Source organism: Amblyomma americanum, chromosome 5, assembly GCF_052857255.1.
Source record: "Amblyomma americanum isolate KBUSLIRL-KWMA chromosome 5, ASM5285725v1, whole genome shotgun sequence".
Classification (NCBI taxonomy): Eukaryota; Metazoa; Arthropoda; class Arachnida; order Ixodida; family Ixodidae; genus Amblyomma; species Amblyomma americanum.
This window is the reverse complement of record NC_135501.1, coordinates 24,448,028-24,466,780: the sequence shown is the minus strand read 5'-3', so window position 1 is coordinate 24,466,780 and position 18,753 is coordinate 24,448,028. Positions and strand designations below refer to the sequence as shown.

Below are 18,753 nucleotides of genomic sequence, written 5' to 3'. Positions count from 1 at the left end.
CCTCCTTTTTTCCTGTGAACGTTTTTTTTAGCGCACAGCCTTCAGAAATGAATATGTACCTACTGGCCCGTCAGAAAGTCTTACCAAATCTCACGTGAAGTCTTGGCACCCAGTTTGGATTTGTTTCATCCATCAAGTAAGATGGCTTGCCTGGAAATTTGTAAGACCACATTTACGAATACGAACCACGGAATTGCTCTGCAATAACCTGACGCGCAGCTAGCCAGCATTTTCGACCAACGCATCGTCATCGACCGTAGTCAGAACAGACGCGCTCGTTTTTGCAACTAACGATAATTCTATTTGCGCTGTCAGCGCTGATGCTAAGCACAAATAGATGCATTAAAAGCGGTGACTGAAAAGACAGCTGTCAGCATAACTGTACGGGAGTAACCGTACGGTGTCGCACTGGATCTAAAAGCACTGACTGTCGTAAAATGCACACGAATCATTCTTACTGGATCGGTAGGCCCATAAACTACGGAGGAAAGTTTAGCCCAGGAAAGCACGGTAGTCCGTAAAGGTCGCTAACGGGGCCAAACGTTACGTTCATGCTCATAGCCGAGTTAAGGAGACACGTAACAGACACAGAATGCTCACTGCACACCTTGTAGTGCGTCGCTTTTACGTTGACATCGGCTCGGAGGAGACGCCGAAATCGTTGCGCACGACGCTTCACCGGTAGCTCGAGCGTCCTGCTGCATTGTCCGCGAACGAGGTTTGGCGCCACAAAAAAAAAGCTCACATTTTTCGCGTTTTCATGGTCACCAGATCTTCACTCCGACCTGTTGTTGCAACCGTACACAGCGTAGCTGACCATAATCAGGACACAAAGCCGCCGTAATGCATATTACTCGCTGCAGCACGCTGTCGGCGCTGCAGAAATGCTAGGTATAGCACAAGAAGCAATCAACAACGGCACGAGCACCGTGAACGCCAGGTTGGGTCTTAGCAACGGCGGAACGGAAGCTTCGTACAAGGCATTGCGACGCGCCAGTGACCCGCAAGGTTGACCAGATGATACCTATAGCCACAGTGATTGTCTTTAGCTCCGGGGGGTGGGGACTGAATGCTGTCCGTGCAGCGGAGTGTGCAGACGTCCACCTGCCCAGCATCGCCCCACTCCTGCTGCTGTTACCTCTCGTCGTAATGGACAATACTTGGGCCATGTCTCGTCGCCGGGTCGCTCTGGCCGTAGTGTGAAGTGTCCTTGTCCTATGCGGACTTACCTTCCTGGATTATGCCGCATGATGCCTGTGACATCTCCATCCTGGTTTCATTCTTCCTTCATCCCTATGAGCGTGGTAATTGTGATACTATATTGTGTACTGCAGTTACTGTACCATTTCGACTGAGGCGAGATATTACACGCTCGTGTACTGTGCAACGTCATTGCACGTTAAAACACCTCAGGTGGTCGAAATATCCGGAGCCCTTCACTACGGCGTCCCTCGTAGCCTGAATCCCTATGAGACGTTAAACCCCCATAAACATAAACATGTATAAAATGCATCATGTGTACTGTTATAAAATGTTTGCGCAGTATCACTCTGTCTATCGTTCAGTCTCCCAGACTGCAGCAGGTTCACGAAAAGCTCCAGTGAGCGCAGAGGACCGGGAAGTATACGGGCCTAAATAAGTAAAAAAAAAATTACCATACTTTCTAGGCTAAGGCCTACAAGGTTGTAAAATTAATCCCCACGGGCCCCTTTTAGAACCTCCCTTTGGGCATAAAAAAAATTCTATCACCACCCCATACAATTCCTTGAAGGAGCAAATAAATACTCCCATTGCGCCCGGAAAAACCTCCTTGTGCGGGCATGGATTACGCCGTTTTGACTGAATAAAATTAATGCCCAAAAAAGATGTCACTACAGGATAAGCGAAGTTCTTGATTTGTGAGTCGCGCCAGCATCCTGCTCTCACTTTGCCCGCACATCAAAATTCTGGGAGGCACACATGCGTCGAGTGAAGGCAGCCAGACAGGAGGTCGATCTTGCGCAGCATGTATACCCTCCGAGAGCTTGCAAGGTCTCTGAACAAGAGATCAACGCGGCGGCTCTGCGTGGCGATCTATAACGCGGCTCTTCCACACGCTAAATAGTCCCGCGGGCACAACAATATTACATGGAACCTTGGAACGTGCCGTTGCAGGAAAAAAATCGTATAGTATAGAGCGTGATCTCAGAGCCCTTTTTGATAGTCCGGTGAACAATGTCCCCAAAAGAACAAGGCATCAGGATAAAAAAGCACGCGATGATCAATAGTCTCTGGCTGTTCGCACGGGCGGCTGTTCCCTGACCATGGCACAAACGTCCCTTTAGCACGACGCTATGTTTGACAGGTAAGGTCGACGTGTGAAATTTAAACAACAAAGACTTTTCCGCCGAACGAACACACATCCGTTTCACCCGCTTTAATACACTGTTGTCTATAGAAAGGAGAGGTAAGGCTGCCAACAACATTGGTAAAGGAACTAATGTCTCAATCAGGACTGTTTTCATCTGTTTTCTAGCGAGAATGTATAGAAACTATAAGGAAGAAAGTACAGCGAGGGAATTAAATGCGTCGGCAACTTTCTTAAGGACAGCCCACAAGCAAGCTAACGTGAGAAGTTGGGCTAGTTGGTACGTATTGATGGTTAACGAGCGCAGAAAAGACGAAGACGCAGAGAAGAAGACAACAAGACTACAGTGCTCTAGAAGGCTTTGCAGTGGCAAAAGCGGCGCTCTCCCGTGAGGCTCTAGAGGCGGTTGCCGCGGCGCGGCGCTAGCGTAGACTCCTGTAGCAGCAAACAGCGCGCCGTCGGTATACGCGCGGCACCCGGCTACGTCCCTATGGGCACTGATCCTGAACCTTCCTTGGACGTCCTGCAGACGCCCTGCAGACATCCTGAACGTCAACAGGACGTCCAAGGGAGTTTCAATGCCCATTCGGGTGGGGCCGACCGGAAAACAGCGCTGTTTGTTTTGGCGTTATCACATAACTATCCTATTTTTTTAGTGTATCATCGCTTGATTCTGAATGAAGAAGCACAAAATGAATTGATCAGTATTTTTTACATTTCAAAGGAAAATCAGTGGCTGTCCGTTTCAGTGACGGCGCCAACGGGAGGCGAGGGATGGCGACCGCTGCCTCGAAAATTTGCCTGGCGCTCCTTTCAGTCCCTGGAGGACTTGATTTTGTTTGCTCGAAAACCCCTTAGCGTCGTAATCTCTGCGTTCGGTTATGCGAAACAAAACACTCTTTCAATGCTGCAATTTGTTTTTTTTTCATTTTGTCTTGAAAATGAACAATTCAAAAAAATTAACTCCCCTTTCGAAGTACGCCACTCCCGCAGGATATCCTTGGCAGCCCTTGGTATGGTAAAACAATAATCCTACAACTTTTGGCTGCAGGTTTGTTATATTTGAAGAAAGGCAACCGCCAATCCTAGTTTTTCCGAGGATTTACTTTCCTTTTTCTTTTAAAGAAGGTCAGGTGGAATATCTTCAAGACGAAATAGGATAGTGCTTGACCTACGAGCCCGCAGGTGCCGTCTATTGATTCGCGACATTCGTTGAGGTTCAGAACACAGGACATCGAATCCTTGGTTTTTTTTAGTGCAATATTATTTCACCATAATTTTAATTGTAGTTTTATTCGTGATAATTTCATACTGCCATTAAAATATGCGCTCAAAGCATTCTTATAATGCTACTAGGATATTTTATAGCTTTATTCGTGATAATTTCATACTGCCATTAAAATATGCGCTCAAAGCATTCTTATAATGCTACTAGGATATTTTATAGCTACCCTTTCATATATATAGCTTGGCATCTCGCGGCTAGTGAAACGAACGGGTGTAGCGTTGACATCTTTGGGGAGTGTTTCACGCCATGGAGCGCCCTTCTCAGGTTGCAGATTACACAGAGAGCATTCGCCTCGCGCTGAATGTGGATGAGGCTACGTCTGCACAACAAGCGGTCCGTTAGTTTTTTTCATACCATGACTGCACCGCTACGTCTCCGCCTGACTTATCGGTTACAGAGCCCTCCGATGGGATCAGTTCCGACCAAACCATGGCAGAGCTGCTGGCCTCCATTGAACGCCTAAAAACTTCCACTACTCCCGGGCACGACGGCATAACTAACTCCTTATTCCGTTACCTGGAAGGGACAGCTTTGCAAACCCTACTTCATACTTTTAACAAAATGTGGCATTCTGGCGTCATGCTTGGAGACTGAAAGCATTCTATTGTGGTTCCAATACCCAAGTCAGGTCAGCCTCCAGTATCTCTCTCGGCCCTTCGTACCATTTCCCTTACGCCTACCATCTGCAAGCTTTATGAAAACATTCTCGCCGCACGCCTGTCTTGGTGGCTGAAATCCCATGATTGTTACCCAGATTCCCAAATTTGTTTCCGCCCACAAATTGGAACGGAGGACGGCCTTGCTCTTTTGTCTGCTGACGTGCTTGACCACTCCCCGCAGAGTCACCTTGTACGAACCGTGATCGCTGCAGACATAACAAAGGTTTGGTTTGGTTTATGGGGGTTTAACGTCCCAAAGCGACTCAGGCTATGAGAGACGCCGTAGTGAAGGGCTCCGGAAATTTCGGCCAACTGGGGTTCTTTAACGTGCACTGACATCACACAGTACACGGGACTCTAGAATTTCGCCTCCATCGAAATTCGACCGCCGCGGCCGGGATCGAACCCGCGTCTTTCGGGCCAGCAGCCGAGCGCCGTAACCACTCAGCCACCGCGGCGGCTAGACATAACAAAGGCATGTGATAACATTCTTCACTCTGCCATTCTTTCCGCCCTTCAAACTCTTGGTCTCCCTCACAGGTTTCTCCTCTCCATTCACGTCTTTTTAGCAAATCGAACCTTCACTGTGCGTGCCCACGCAAAGCCATTTGGTAACTTCACTTCCAATAGAGGAGTGCCCTAGGGCTCCGTTCTCGTCCCTACATCATTTAATGTGGCTTTTATTCCTCTTCTTCGAGCCCTAGAGACGATCCCTTCTACCCTGTGATTGCGTATGCCGATGATATAACCTTGTGGTGCTGTAATCCAGATTCGTCTATCCATCAGTCAGTCCTTCAGCACGCGCTGGATGTATTGACATCTCGCCTCCCACCCCTGGGTTTAACACTCTCTCCTACTAAATCATGTTTCATTCGCATGGGAAATAAAGCCGGCTTACGGAAAGCTCCCCCTTTAAATTTTATGACAGATAACTCTCCGATTCCTCAGGTAGAAACTGTTCGCATTCTTGGCCTTCTCCATACATCTGGGCTGGCACCCCGTGGCTGACAGCCACCCGTAAATCGGCTCACGCTACTCTAGGTCTGATTCGTCGCATAGCTATGCGCTCTAGTGGCGCACGTGCTCATACGGCCCGCCAGCTTGTGCGCTCTATCCTTCAGCCACGGATAGTATATCAGGCACAATTTCAAAGTCTCACCCGCAGACAGTGGGACTCCCATGAAGCTATGAATCGTGAGGCTATGCGCCATAACTTATCTGCCTCGTTTAACACTCATACCTGTGCTACAGGAGTTCGCCCAGCTTAATACACTCAGTGAACTCGTCGACCAGCGGGTGGCAAACAGAGCTCAAAAACAGTCTCTCCCACTGCATCGTTTAAAGACACTTCATCCGTGGTCATATTGCCAGCTCACAGACAATCGCCCCACTGTTTCCCCGTCGGCATGGGCATGGCAGTGGACTGAAAACTGAGGCCAGTAGTGTCATACGCGATCCATTTCAAAGAATTAAGATTGGACCACACAAATATTTTGGTTCCAGATAAATGCAACCGCGCCTAAATATTGTGTATGGCTACCTATCAAAATAGGATAGTCAGTTAAATAAGCTTTTTTTATTAATAGAAGAGTATTATTCGTAGGAGCATATGCTTTGCATCATTTTCTAGTATGAAAACGATTGTCAAACGCTCGGACCAATTTATACAGTGTAAACACCCAGAGAGCCACATTGCCATGAAAACGGCTGCAGTACGTCTGCGGTATGATTTGCCAGAGAAAAGGGAAGGAGGCAACGTTTTTTCTCATATATGAAAAGTGTTCGAGAGAAACACCAAAAATGGAGACCCGCGCGCTTTTTCTGTACTGTAATGGAAACAGGCATAAAGGAACGCCGCAGCTAGTCTTCGGAGAGAGCGAGTAAAAGCATATGAAACGGCAAAAGAGAGGCAATGACGGCCATAAAACATAGCCGGCACTCTTCGAGAACGGGCGCTGGCAAACGCCAGGACGCTCATAATGACCAGGGAGTCGGCGACTTAACAGAAAGCCGTGGGGACCGTCAACGAGCAGATCCTGCTTTCGAAGCGGCCGCCACACTACAGCCTCACACCCAGCGCCCGGCCAAAAACACAAAGCAAAGTAAAACCAAATATACGGTGCAGTACGTTCGTACAGATCCCTCTTTCCTGAAAAGGCATCCGAGCCCACTTCTGTCGGGAGCCTTCTCTTTCGCCTCCCCCCCCCCCCCCCCATCGTACCGCATATCACCGCCGTCATCCTCGCATTGAGTGCTACTACAACGTGCCTCCTCACTCGAACCGTGAGTGATGGCTGCGTCAATGGCGAAAACGTAGGGGAAAGCACCGCACGCCAGGGGGGGGGGGGGGGGGGGGGAGGTGCGCTCAGCCGAAAGGGTGAAACCAGCCTCGCTTCCATGCTTTGGGTCACACCTGCGCAGGGCACGCGTCGTTCCGCCGTTTTCAAACGACGCCATCGTTAGCTCTGCCGAAGGGCGACCTGTTGCAGACATACAGCGGCACCGGCGCGCATGTGTTTCGAGCCGTCTTGAGATGGGTGTCTGTTCCTTTGATCTCTTGATAGCGACACGGAGGCAGACAGTGCACAGGACATCTTGTTTTCGCCTTCGTCGCTCGCTATAATCAGGATACGTTCGTACGCCGGCCACCGAACCGGCAACCATTGTGAATGTGCATTTGGCTGAGTGCCCCTCCGGCGTGAGTGGCCTCGCCACAGCGAGTAAATGATTCCGACCATCTTCCCACAAGAGGAGCCGACACGGCCACGTGTTTCCCAGCACGTGCATCTTTGTACAATGAGAAAACCCTTTGGGTGGATCCTTGGCAGGCTGGTCTCCTGCAGAGTCGCGCCGCTCTGACTATCTTCGGCGGGGTAGGCGTCGTACACTAATCAAAATGAATGTAGCCCAAAGAACCACCGCCCTCACAAATAATTAAGATACATTAAGAGCATTGAAATAATGTTCGACCAAACAAAAAGTAACATTGCTATAATGCTTCGGTGCTGCCTGGAAAATTCACAAATGGTCATCAACAAAGTCAGGGCACAAGAAAAATGATAGGAGAAAACTTGGAAAGGAAGGACAAACATATTTCTTGCTAGATTAGGCAATTTCACAACTCTCTTTTTCACATCTGCAAAGTCCTTTACGGGCACAAACGTCACATTACACGCGAAATTGTTGAGGCGTTGGATATAACGCGAGCTGGGGATGACTGCGTAAGTGCTCCGTCAATTCTGATCCCAAAAAAGAGATGTCCTATCTTTTATCGTTCAAGTGTGACGCTCGATGGCTGTCATCTATATTTCACCACTCTGTGGTAATGATTTGCAGACATTACCGAGAGTATAACATTCTGTTTCTCGCATGTAATAAAGATCAGTTGGAAGTGAGCGCTCGTGTCGTCTATCTTATTCTGCGTCCTTGTTTCTTGCGCTTTTACGTTCAGCTTGGAAAACCAACTCGCCCAAACGCGGCCTTTATTGATGGACATACGATGCTTCTTCAAGTGTCAGCGGGACACCGCAAACAGTGAGCTCCAGTGACGCAGCAGGCCGAGAGGATTCCCTTTCTCCTTTCTTAAGATTGAAGTCCGGATTTGACCAGAGCGATGCAAGCATTCATCACCGGACAGTAGCCGATGTCGTCGACTCCATGGAAGGTACACCGCCAACAGTGAGCTCCAGTGACGCAGCAGGCCTATATAACTCCTTTCTCCTTTCTTAGGATTGAAGTCCGAATTTGACCAGAGCGATGCAAGCTTTCATCACCGGACAGTAGCCGATGTCGTCGACTCCATGGAAGGTACACCGCCAACAGTGAGCTCCAGTGACGCAGCAGGCCTATATGATTCCTTTCTCCTTTCTTAGGATTGAAGTCCGAATTTGACCAGAGTGATGCAAGCTTTCATCACCGGACAGTAGCCGATGTCGTCGACTCCATGGAAGGTACACCGCCAACAGTGAGCTCCAGTGACGCAGCAGGCCTATATAACTCCTTTCTCCTTTCTTAGGATTGAAGTCCGGATTTGACCAGAGCGATGCAAGCTTTCATCACCGAACAGTAGCTGATGTCGTCGACTCCATGGAAGGTACACCGCCAACAGTGAGCTCCAGTGACGCAGCAGGCCTATATGATTCCTTTCTCCTTTCTTAGGATTGAAGTCCGAATTTGACCAGAGCGATGCAAGCTTTCATCACCGGACAGTAGCCGATGTCGTCGACTCCATGGAAGGTACACCGCTAACAGTGAGCTCCAGTGACGCAGCAGGCCTATATGATTCCTTTCTTCTTTCTTAGGATTGAAGTCCGGATTTGACCAGAGCGATGCAAGCTTTCATCACCGAACAGTAGCCGATGTCGTCGACTCCATGGAAGGTACACCGCTAACAGTGAGCTCCAGTGACGCAGCAGGCCTATATGATTCCTTTCTCCTTTCTTAGGATTGAAGTCCGGATTTGACCAGAGCGATGCAAGCTTTCATCACCGGACAGTAGCTGATGTCGTCGACTCCATGGAAGGTACACCGCCAACAGTGAGCTCCAGTGACGCAGCAGGCCTATATGATTCCTTTCTCCTTTCTTAGGATTGAAGTCCGAATTTGACCAGAGCGATGCAAGCTTTCATCACCGGACAGTAGCCGATGTCGTCGACTCCATGAAAGGTAGACCGCCAACAGTGAGCTCCAGTGACGCAGCAGGCCTATATGATTCCTTTCTCCTTTCTTAGGATTGAAGTCCGAATTTGACCAGAGCGATGCAAGCTTTCATAACCGGACAGTATCTGATGTCGTCGACTCCATGGAAGGTACACCGCCAACAGTGAGCTCCAGTGACGCAGCAGGCCTATATGATTCCTTTCTCCTTTCTTAGGATTGATGTCCGAATTTGACCATGCGATGCAAGCTTTCATAACCGGACAGTAGCCGATGTCGTCGACTCCATGGAAGGTACACCGCCAACAGTGAGCTCCAGTGACGCAGCAGGCCTATATGATTCCTTTCTCCTTTCTTAGGATTGAAGTCCGGATTTGACCAGAGCGATGCAAGCTTTCATCACCGGACAGTAGCTGATGTCGTCGACTCCATGGAAGGTACACCGCCAACAGTGAGCTCCAGTGACGCAGCAGGCTTATATGATTCCTTTCTCCTTTCTTAGGATTGAAGTCCGAATTTGACCAGAGCGATGCAAGCTTTCATCACCGGACAGTAGCCGATGTCGTCGACTCCATGGAAGGTACACCGCCAACAGTGAGCTCCAGTGACGCAGCAGGCCTATATGACTCCTTTCTCCTTTTTTAGGATTGAAGTCCGAATTTGACCAGAGCGATGCAAGCTTCCATCACCGGACAGTAGCCGATGTCGTCGACTCCATGGAAGGGACTGCACCAACAGCGAGCTCCAGTTACGCAGTAAGCCGAGACGATTCCCTTTCTCATTGCTTTGGATTGAAGTACGGAGAAAACAGCAGGAAAACAACTAACTTGCCTAAAGAATATGGCTCAGGAGAGCTTCTAGGAAAAGCTAAACTCACTGGCATCCCGGACTTTTTGAAGTTGCGTCTTCTTATTAAGCAATGGCCGCCAAATGCTTTCATCACCGGACAGTAGCTGATGTCGACTCCATGGAAGGGACATCGCCAACAGTGAGCTCCAGAGACGCCCTTTGTCGTTTTTGCGTCAGTTTTCCTCCGCGTGTTGACCAGGTTCTCAAGGTAGTTTTATCGTACGCGCTTTCAGTAACTACAGAAAAATGCACGAGACGTGCAGGGATCACATAAAATCCCAATGGCACCAGGAGGCAATGACGGCCTTACAGAACTTTATGGATGTGACGAAAGGCAAAATGCTACCCGTTGTACAGCAGCTGAACAGATTACTGCACGAGCAAGTTGAAAGGGATCGTGAGAAACTATTTACAATAGTTTCCACCATCGTCTTTTGCGCGATGCATGACTTGCCAATTCGCGGCAAGCAGTCCGATAGTGGAGTCTTCACCGAGCTCCTTGACTTTCGTGTAGGAGCTGGAGATACTCGATTTCAGGAGCACTTCGCTCTTTTTACTGGCAATGCTAAGTACACTTCTGTCCGCGTCCAGAATGAGATCATCACAATCTGTGGCGAGATCCTGAAAGAGCAGATAGTTGCCGAAGCTAACACAGTGTTTGCTTTTTCCGTTCTTGCTGACGAAACTGCAGATATTTCAGGAAAAGAGCAGATGTCTATAGACGTTCGCTTTATTGACAAGGCGGGAGCCGAAGTGTGCGTTCGAGAGCAGTTTTTGGGATATGTAGAACTGGAGCTATTAAACTCCGCTTACATCGCCGCTGCAATCTTGAAGCTTTTGACGAATGCCGGGATGATTCTTTCGAACCTCGTTGGACAAGGGTACGATGGATGCTCTACAATGACTGGAAAAGAAGCTGGAGTGAAGAAAATAATACAGAAACAGGTCCTGAAGGCACTATTTTTGCACTGCGCAAGTCACAAAGTAAATCTCGTGATCAACAATTTGAACGACGTCTCTGAAATTCGAAACACAATTGGAATAATAAAAAAAACCATAAACTTCATCCGCGAGAGCGTGCTCCGGAGATGATAATGATGGATTTTTATGGCGCAAGGGCATCTATGGCCAAAGAGCGCCATGGCACAACGTACTTTTAAATTCTCAAGGTGGGGTCGAAGACCCATTTCCCAAGCATTTCACCCTAAATAAACCGAGCACCAGACCAGGGGAAAGCTTGTACCCATTGTATCACCGGTAGGTAACCGGCGGCACTGGGGATCGAACCCCGCACCTCCCGCATGCGAGGCGGATGCTCAATCACTTGGCCACCGCTGCGGTGCGTGCTCCGGAGAAAATTGGTGCCTAACATTCCGACGCAGTGTGAGAAGATGGTCTGCAAAATACAAGTCTATTAGGATCTCCTCTGAGCCTTACGTGGCCATAGTCGAAGCGCTCGAGGAGCTTGCGTCAACGGAATCATGCCGAACGCTGCAACTAGACAACGAGCTCACAACCTCTACTGCGCAACAACAAGCTCATCTTTCATCGTCAGCTTGCACATTGTAGCGAAGTACAGCGCTCGGCTCGAACTAGTTACGTACATCCTGCAAGGTGTATCCATTGTTAAAGGTGGGGATCGGAGTCGCTTCTCGACACAACCTCGGTCAAGATGACGCTCGCTCCGTCCCGGACAGGAGTGCCGCTGAGTGAAGGGTTCGTTAGTGAAGGAAGAAGACTTGGTTTATTTTACACATTTACAAGCTTTTGAGTTCAGAAGGGAGCTGCTTCAACTGCATCTGCAGTCCAGTTTTATACACTGCGCCTTCCGTAAGTTCCCCAGGTAGTTGATGCCCTCGCCGTGGTAGGTGTGGCCAAAACTTTCACTGTCACACACAAACAGACACCTCCGCACACCTCCGACCGCTGCGGCAGCACCTCCTGGCGGCCGCTGCCGCCGTTCTCCTCCCGCGCTGTCTCAAATTGTTGAAGTGCGGAGTACTCCGAGGCGTATTTGCGTATAGCAAATTGAAGATAATGAATTTCACCGTTTTAAAATACATGAAAGATATCTTGTTCATTGTAACAATCTTCGTTCGCATTTCTGGAAATTGTTCAATCTTTTAAAAGCTTACTTTGTGCAGTTTTTCTAGTAAATTGTTGAAAGCAGTCATTTGATTGGAGACATCGCGATTGCTGTAAACATCACTACCGTCGTGTTTGAACATGTGCTGCACTTGTCGTGAGTTACATGCTGTTCCTCCGCCGTTCTTTCTTTCTGTGTCATTTGCTGAAGCTTCCTTGCAGGCTGTGAATACTCGAAGTGCAATCATGGGAAACGTCTGTGAAAGTGCTGTGCGCGTGTGACAGTTCCTGAGCCATTTGTTAAAATGCCAGGACACTGTTGTGTTCCCGGCTGCCGCGGGAATTACGATGGAGAAAAGACTGTGCGCGTCTTCACTTTCCCAGCTGATGCTGACAGAAGGAGGCAATGGCTGAAAGCCATTCCACGTGCTGATTTCGAACCCGGAAAGCGCTCAGTGCTAAGTCGAAAAAGCGTGATATTTATTCCGCGACGTAGCTGTGTGTACATAATGCGCTACAACATGGCCTAGTGGGCGAGCTGGAAATATACTAAATTTGAAATATTTCACTGCGCTAATTGCTATTGCACCCATGGAATTAATCATCTTAAATATGCTGACCTTACCTGCGCTGGGCTTTGCAGGTCTGCGAGCGGCGCTTTAAAGAATCAGACATTCGGACTTCTTCTAAGTATGTGGACTCAAAAACGGGCAAAGTCGTCGAGGCAAAATTGAAGATCGCTCGTCTCAGCTCCGACGCCATTCCCAGTGTATTCCCGAACTGTCCCGCGTACCTTTCTGCGCCCGCAACTACGTCCCGAGAAGCTCCGACTGAAAAGAGATTGCGTCTTGAAGCAGCTTCTTTACGAGATGCCATCGCCATGTCACTCCAGACACACGAGGAGGAAGAAGCAAAGAACAAGATTGACACTTTCCAAGTTCTACTGGAGTGCCTTCCTCAAATCAAGCTTTCTGATTTTTTGGAATGTTATTTCTCAACCTGCCTGCGTTCTTTTTCTCAATCTTGCTGTTGATGACGTCCCTCGTGTTTTGTCGTCAGTCACGGTTTTAGAGAACCTCACGGTGAAAGTTCATTACCGAAATGTGCAGCTGACTACAATTGATGGCATAGATACCATCCCTCACACAGTACATGATATCCGTTGCTTGATAGGTCTGCTGGATGCTGTAGATTCGTTTCACGGAAAATTGTTGTCTAAGCATGAAGAAAAAATTGATGGTTTGCTTAAGTTGGCACTTTCCCTGCTTGAAGATGCCTTAAATTGTGAACTGGCAGATGTTGAACAACCCAATGCAGTTAGTTTTTTGAAAGAGCAAGTTTCTCTTCTTCTTGTCAAGCATAGCAGGTCATACCAGTATTCTGCAGAGTTGCTGGTATTCTCAAGCATTTTATTTACAGTTTCTCCGCATGCTTATAGGTTCCTTCACAGTTCCGGAAACCTTAGATTACCCCATCAATCTACAATACGTCGTATATGTAACTCCTACAGCGTAAGCCCGGCAGCTCAACAGCAAGGCACTTCTTTCCTATCGTATGCAAAGAAGCTTGTCGCAGCAATGACGGAGCATGAAAAAATTGTTGTACTCATGATGGACGAAATTCACCTGCAGCCATATTTTGATTATAAAAGAGGAATAATTGTTGGTGCGGCTACAAATAGCCCTAATTCAGCAAAAACAGCCCATGTTTTTATGATGCAAAGCTTGCTTTCGCGTCAGAAGAATGTTGTGCACATACTGCCAGTAGAGCGCGTCAACGCACAGCAGCTTCACACTATTCTGCATAGCATCATTACTCAGCTAGAGCATGTTGGGTTGCGTATAATCACAGTCATAGCTGACAATAACTCAATCAACCGGAAAACAATGTCACTTTTTGGGGCCCCCTGCAAACTTCAGAGTGTGTATCCACACCCTGCAGACTCTAAACGTCCTCTCTTTTTTCTGATTGATCCTGTACACTTAATAAAATGCGTCAGGAATAACTGGATCAATCAGCGAAATGCTGGAACATGCATGTTCTTTCCTAGCCCCACAGGACCTAATATAAAGCCACCTATACTTACAGCTTCATTTAAAACACTTCTAGAACTTCACTCGAAAGAACAGGGCCAGCTGATTAAATCAGCACCAACACTTTCGTCTAAATCTCTGAACCCATCGAATATTGAGCGACAGAATGTCAAGCTTGCGCTAAGGATTTTCAGCCCGTCTACGGCAGCAGCTCTGCGAGCATGTGGGCCCAGACTTGAGCTAGATCATGTGTCTGGTACTGCACAGTTCCTTGAAATAATAACAAAGTGGTGGAACATTGTAAATCTAAAGACATGCAACAAGGGTACTCGACTTCGTGATGAGCTGCAGTCACCGATTACATCAGCGTCAAGTCCACAGATCCAGTTTCTGTTAAGTATAGTGGAGTGGCTAGATCTGTAGCAGTCTCTCAAATTTGACACAGGCATACTTACAAGAGACACCCACAGTGCGCTCCGACTCACGACAGACACCTTGGTAAAGGTGACTAGGTATTGCCTAGATGAAATGAACTTCGAGTATGTACTTTTAGGAAAGTTTCAGACTGATTGCTTGGAAGAGAGGTTTGGCAAATACCGCCAACTCTCCGGTGCGCAATACCACATTTCCATAAGACAAGTCTATGAGTCGGAGCGAAAGCTTCGTCTGCAGAACATTCTGGAGCTCCCAGAGTTTGAGGCTGCAACAGATGCGGTGGCAGTAAACGATGCAGTACTTGAAGTGTTTGACATTGAGGTAACGGACGACGATTATGCGAAGGCGCCAAATCTCCCAGCAACCACTTACGTTGCTGGCTATTGTGCCCACGCTGCGTTCAAAAAGCTGTCATGCATGACTTGCAAAGAAGATTTAATGCTAGAAGATGAAATTGAAGTAGAAGGTGGGGAGTTAGTCAAGGCCATGACTCGTGGTAGTCTCAAGTTTCCACAGCCTGCCATAGTAAATGCTGTTCTTATTGCTGAGATAGTTCTTGACAAGCTGAGAAGCGAACAGCATGCGACACAGTTTCATGCACTACCAAATCAAAAGGAGGCTCTCTTGGCACTCACACATGATGTGTTAAACGACGGCATTGATTTTGATGTGGGTGAGAATGGGCGCACTCCACAGGTGGTAATGCACTACGTCCTAAGTGCAGCAGCAAACACGCTTCTAAATAACCTTTGTAAAAGAAAAAATGATCAACTTATAGTTGAAAAGGCTGCAAAAGAAAAAGAGCGAAAATTGAAGACATTGAAGAATTGACTACTCTGTGTGCTTGTGACTGTTTTTGTTAGTTTTTTTTAGTTTAGAATCCAGTTTTTGCGTTGTATTATTATATATTCTTATATATTCTTATATTCTTATATATTATTATATATTATATATATATTATATACGTTAGGATTCCCGGTGATGCTGCTGTGCTTCGTCGTAGCCGATGGCAGAAACGACATAAAGGTACGCACTACTTTTTCTGTCGATTTCTCGCGGGGTCTAGAAGTACCAACACAGAACTGGGGAGCACATGTAATGCATTGTTCGCGTCTCTCATTTTGTGGTCGCTTTCATCGTCAGTGGGATGAGCCTGTAAACGCTTGTCGTTGTGATTTGCAGTGGCTAGCGTAGTGCGGCCGTCCCCTGTTGCGTGGTTTAGAAAACCCGCGCGGCGAAAGCCGCGCAAATACCGCGTGTAGATTTATTACCCAGTCGATAAATATTGCCAATGATACCCGCGTTTATGAAGTGCTTTTAGATTACAAAGTTGGACATTTTCAAAATTGCGAACGCCAATGCAATGCCTTCATTGAAAATATTTTCACTGTATTTCTCTGACCTACAATATGTGGCTGCTGTGAATGTCTCACCCTCATTGCTTGTATTGAGCAGTATGTTTACTGCATAACCGCTCTTTCATGGTTGTAGGGGAACTTGAAACGCCAGCGCGTGCAGCAAAAAGACGTGTAGCTGCTCCTGATGATATGACAGAGTTTCAGCAGCGTGCTAATGGTGAGCTCGCATAGCTTTGCGGACTGTAATGATCTAAGCTTTTGCCAATATTGTTTTGTGAACGCTGTAGCTGCTTGTTGCACCTGGCCTTGCTTCTGCTGCAGTATACTCTTTTTTTTATTCGTCAAGTGTGCCATGAGGCATAAGTTGAAAAAGGAAGGGGCGGGGAAGGAATGCACGGGATTGAAAGTTAAAAGAAGGAGTGAAGAACCGTTGCGCTGAGGTAGTCGCACAGGTTGCTAATGAAACGGTTGTCCATAGTCCACTTCACGTAGTCACTTTCGCGGTTCCACCGCAGGCCCACCTCCCTAAGGAGCCGTTTTCTGATAGCAGCCGTCGCTGGGCACGTCCACAACAAGTGCCGCACGTCACATATGTCCGGTTAAGCGCTACAGTGAGGGCACCTGTCAGGTGCTGGCAGAACTTTGGCACGCCACCGATGACGGACAGATGGTGTCAGAGCCGCCCCTGCCCGAATCCGGCGCACGGATACCTCCTCCTGCCGAGTAAGACTACGGGGGAGAGGGTGCGAACACGGAGGAATTAGAGCGCGTGTTCGCTGGCGCAGAACTTCGGAATCGGAAACATGGCACAGCAACGGATCTGGGGGAAGAGGGGAAGGTGGCGGATCGTCTAATGTATGATGATGAGTCATAGCATCCGCTTGAATGTTATGTGGATCCAGGGCATGGCCGCGAATCCAGTGTATGCGCACAGGACATGGATACTTTGCGCAGAGCACATGAATTGATTGTGAAATCTGGAACGCTGGTCGAACAGCCTTATGCTGTTTAAGGGCGGCGCGGGAGTCGGTGTAAATATGAACTGTATTGAATGTTGGAACGAGCGGAAGGGAAGCAATGGCATTATAAATGGCTTGAAGTTCCAATGCCAGGGGAGTGCACGTAACCGCAGTATACGTCGCGCGAGAGTTGAGATGCGGGTGATGGGCTATGCACAGCAGTAACTCCCCTCTCTGCAGAATGTGAAGCATCCGTGTATAATATGCACCCTTCAGGCAGATACGCTGCTGATACCGACGGGGAAACAGTGGGGCGACTGTGCCAGCTGAGTGCCAGCTGTTGTTGCTTGCAGGGAATCTTGACATGGACACAAATGCGGCACAGGATAACAGAGCAGATGAGGACTCAGTGGCACTACAGTTGCCTGCAAATCGTGAGTTTGCACATGATTGATCAGCCGTTGCTGTTCTTGTGGGTCTGTGGTGGACCGAGAAGCCTCCCAGGCTTTTCCAGGTTCTGAGTGCTAGCCATTGTCTTGCTCGCAGAAAATCCTGACGTGGCCACAAATTCTCCTCGGGACATCACAACGACTCAGGAGGACACAGTAGAGTTGCAGCAGCCTGAAAATAGTGAGTTTGCACGCGCTTTGCAGAATGAAATGCTTTTCTGAGCTTTTTGCTCGCACCATGGTGCGAACGCTGCGGCTGCTTGTTGCAGATGGCCTGCTTCTGCCGCGAGAAACTCATCAACTAGAGATTAATTATAGAGCTCTTTTGTTAGAGAGTATGTGTTCTAGTATGCTTGCAGAGGAAGAAGCTCTAAAGTGCTTTACGTGCGCTTTTTTTCTGTGCTGCTTGCAGGTATCAAGGAGCACACCTGGCCAGATTGCTGTTGTCAAGTCTGCGCACTTAACAGGGTGAAAGACTTGGAGCAGACAATGGGAGAGTCACAGAAACTGATTCTCCGATTGCAGAATGAAAATGCGAAGCTCGAGATGCAGCTGGATGCAGTCATGTCAAGTTTTCTCTCCTTGAGTATGCTTGACACTCCGAAGTGCATGTATTATACTGGGCTGCCAAATTTCGAAGTTTTTCACACTTTACTAGAATACTTTGCACCGCGTGCTAGGGAAATGATGTACTGGGGCTCTGATAAGAAGAAGAAGGATGACCCCCGGGGCAATCAAACACAAAGTTATCTGGGCAATGAGTTTTTGATGGTGTTAGTACGGCTCAGGACAGGTATGCAAGGCCAAGAACTGGCTCAAAATTTCCTGATATCTGAAAGTCAAGTTAGCCGCACTTTCTCTACGTGGATCAACTTTTTACAACGAGAACTTAGGCACCTGACAACCTCCCCAACTCGAGAAGATATAGGACCCCACCTACCTAACTCCTTCCACGATTTTCCCGACACCCGTCTTGTCCTTGATGCCACGGAGGTGAGAATACAGCGGCCCTAACCAATGAATGCACAACGCCAAACTTTCCCTACAAACACTACAACACCTATAAGGTGCTTATTGGCTGCACACCAGATGGGTACATCTCACATGTGTCGCGTCTATGGGGGGGGGGGGGGGGGGGTTCTAGCTCCGATAAAGCTATTCTGGAAGCCAGTGGCCTTCTTGACAAGCTGGATGCAGGTGACGCTATAATGGTGGACAAAAGCTACACGTTCTCATACTTGCCATCAGGTAAAAAAGTTTATCGGCCTCCATTTCGCGAGTCGCACCAAAAACAGATGCCTGAAAAAGCAGTAGATGAAACTAGGCGCATTGCTTCTGCAAGAGTGCACGTTGAAAGAGCCATTTCAAGAGCCAAAGGATTTCATATATTAGACAGGCCCTTTCCAATCTCAATGATTGATATCGCTGAGCAGGTTTTTGAAGTTTTCCGCCTCTTAAGCAATTTCAGGCTACCATTGATAAGAGAGACAGATTGATATGGGCACGAGTTGTCTGTTTGCTGAAGGAGGGCATTTTGAAATATGAAGAATATAATCGGCTAGAGCTGACAAAGGAACAAGGGAGGTGGAAGCCTCGGGCTGCTTACCAAAGTTTCGACATGACGACTTGCCTCCT

The 18,753-nt window shown here is 48.0% G+C and overlaps 2 pseudogenes; both read left to right on the top strand.

Moving 5' to 3' along the window:
* Nucleotides 1-12,138: 12,138 nt before the first annotated feature.
* LOC144133741 (uncharacterized) lies at nt 12,139-15,183 on the top strand (annotated as a pseudogene).
* A 716-nt stretch (nt 15,184-15,899) lies between these two features.
* On the top strand, nt 15,900-18,614 carry LOC144133740 (uncharacterized; annotated as a pseudogene).
* Nucleotides 18,615-18,753: the final 139 nt, after the last annotated feature.